A 3020-nucleotide genomic window follows, 5' to 3' on the forward strand; every position below is an offset into this window, starting at 1 on the left:
CTTCAACCGTGTGGCCAGAGCTGTTAGTCGCTGTTTGGCAGTTTCGAGTGCCTCTGGTATGGAGAGTGAGTTGTACTTCCTGGGTGCCCCTTTATTCACCATGTTCCCTTTCTGTAGTTCAGCTAGCTGGCTAACTAACAGACTGGTCATCCTAGAGATTGGAGTCCAGATTGGGCAGATATTGGCAGTAACATCTCTGCAGACCTCTCACACCCTGGTCACAATATGTTTAATCTTCTCGCCTCAGGGAGGCGATATAGATCACTGTATGCAAAAAAAAATCAGACAAGAATAGTTTTTTCCCTGAGACTGTCTCTGTGATGAACAGCTAAAATCCAGATTCATATATCAGTAATATCACTTGCAAAATATCTGCACACTCATACTGTCATTCTGTGCACACTGTCTCATCTCATTATCTCTAGCCGCTTTATCCTTCTACAGGGTCGCAGGCAAGCTGGAGCCTATCCCAGCTGTCTACGGGCGAAAGGCGGGATACACCCTGGACAAGTCAACAGGTCATCACAGGGCTGACACATAGACACAGACAACCATTCACACTCACATTCACACCTACGGTCAATTTAGAGTCACCAGTTAACCTAACCTGCATGTCTTTGGACTGTGGGGGAAACCGGAGCCCTGTGCACACTGTATACTTTATATTTATCTATTTCATACTTGACTTACTTGGATTACTTTGCACTATGCACCTATTGCACCATTTTTTTTGGTTTGTTTGTTTTGTGTATATGCTTTTTTATCTGTTTTGTACTATGAGAGCTAAGTGAAACCGGAGTCAAATTCCTCGTGTGTGTCCACATACCTGGCAATAAAAGTGATTCTGAAAATTTCTGCATTAGACTGTGCAAAAAGCCAAAAGCATTATCTTGCTGCCTGACCTCAACGTGATTTGAACACGCAACCTTCTGATCTGGAGTCAGATGTGCTACCATTGCGCCATGAGGTCTAAGCTGACATAGAGAAGCCCATACCAGCAAGGTACAAAGTTGGCATCGCTCTGAACTCAAGCTTTTTCAGAGGATGAGCTCAATATGAAAGCATAACCTGGCTGGATTCCCCTTCTCAATATATCCAGGGATCTTTCCAAGATCATATAGTAGTTCTCACCTCAGTGTGTGAGTATAGGCTGTGGACAACTTTTGCTCAACTTAAGCACTCGTCATCCAATGTGACAAGCCCAAGGTGTCAACTAACTTTCAGTTAACTTCACATTTTATACGAATCCTTATTGTCACTATTTGTGTCACATGATGGGCAATCAGTGGAAAAGTTGGTTTTTGAGGGTGCCCTGTTTTGAGGGTTCAAAGGAAAGGTACATTACAACATTTTTGAATGCGACAAACAGCAGATGGTATGAGCAGGGCATTAATTGAATCAGAGGAACCTGTTCAAAATGTGTGTCCAAAGTCCTGACATGCTTTGACTCTTACAGAAACAGAAAAGCAGAGCCTGGAAAGCTCAGTCAGGAGTGCATCAGTGTTTTAATCTGATGGTCCAATGATGAATTCTGTCTTTGTCAGAGGAACAGACTTGCTTTTCAGTCAACTGGTCTCCTTATTCCCAAAAGACAAGTATGGTTGAAAATGGCGTTGCTTGTAAAAGGAGTCCAATACCATGACAAGAAAGGGTTCCTTGAACCAAGATAAGACTTTAGAATGACTGTTATAAAGCAGACTCATGGTTGTAACCTTTTCCAAGTGACCTGATGGTCAATCTTCATGTTCGGAAAGAAAATATGTCCTATGGTTCAGTACAGCTCACCTTACAGCCTGCACAGCTCAGTTGATAGGACTAAGGTTCAACATTCTTTGAGTTAACTATATCATTTTGCGGCGGCACGGTGGTGTAGTGGTTAGCGCTGTCGCCTCACAGCAAGAAGGTCCTGGGTTCGAGCCCCGTGGCCGGCGAGGGCCTTTCTGTGCGGAGTTTGCATGTTCTCCCCGTGTTCGCGTGGGTTTCCTCCGGGTGCTCCGGTTTCCCCCACAGTCCAAAGACATGCAGGTTAGGTTAACTGGTGACTCTAAATTGACCGTAGGTGTGAATGTGAGTGTGAATGGTTGTCTGTGTCTATGTGTCAGCCCTGTGATGACCTGGCGACTTGTCCAGGGTGTACCCCGCCTTTCGCCCGTAGTCAGCTGGGATAGGCTCCAGCTTGCCTGCGACCCTGTAGAAGGATAAAGCGGCTAGAGATAATGAGATGAGATATCATTTTGCAGGTTAAACAAGTACTTATCATTATTTGTGCCAGATGATGGGCAATCATTCGGAAAAGACAAGCTGTGAGTTGTCAAACATGTGAGTTATACAGAGACAAGATGACAACTTGTTGGCTTGAACCTTCAGAAAAGGTTCTTGTTGGCAAGAAACTTTTGATCTGGAGTCATGCTGGAAACATTTTCCAAGTGACCTGATGGTCAAAATTCTTCATGTTCTAAAAAAAAAAAAAATACATGCCTTATAGTTCAAATACAGCTCAGTAGATAGGACCAAGGTTCAACATTCTTCAAGTTACCTATACCTTTTTCTGAAGTGAGGACATCTTTCAACAAGGCCACTGAAACCTGTGTTTTGAAAGCTAACTCTGACAAAGCTTGAAGCTTCTGCTCACAGTCTGACCATGGGCTATGACCAGCAACCCTTTGAGAGAGGGAAAATTTTCTTACAGATAACATCTGTATGATATATATATATATATATATATATATATATATATATATATATATATATATATATATATATATATGTGTGTGTGTGTGTGTGTGTGTGAGGGACTTTGCTGTGTGGTGCAACAGGAACCACCTGCAGCTCAACACCTGAAAGACCAAGGAGCTGGTCATTGACTTTGGGAGGTCCAGACCAAGGTCACACCCAGTTCTGATTGAGGGAGTTGAGGTGGAGGCTGTGGATTCCTACATGTACCTCGGGCTGTGGCTGGACAGCAAGCTGGACTGGACTTGCAACACCAAACACTTATACAGGAAGGGACAGAGCAGGCT

The 3020-nt window shown here is 43.6% G+C and overlaps 1 non-coding gene across 1 annotated transcript; it reads right to left on the reverse strand.

Annotated features, from left to right (window-relative positions):
* Positions 1-898: 898 nt before the first annotated feature.
* trnaw-cca (transfer RNA tryptophan (anticodon CCA)) lies at positions 899-970 on the reverse strand. The gene has a single exon. It is a non-coding gene; the product is annotated as a tRNA-Trp (tRNA).
* Positions 971-3020: the final 2050 nt, after the last annotated feature.

This window comes from Neoarius graeffei, chromosome 19 (assembly GCF_027579695.1).
Source record: "Neoarius graeffei isolate fNeoGra1 chromosome 19, fNeoGra1.pri, whole genome shotgun sequence".
In the NCBI taxonomy this organism is placed as follows: domain Eukaryota; kingdom Metazoa; phylum Chordata; class Actinopteri; order Siluriformes; family Ariidae; genus Neoarius; species Neoarius graeffei.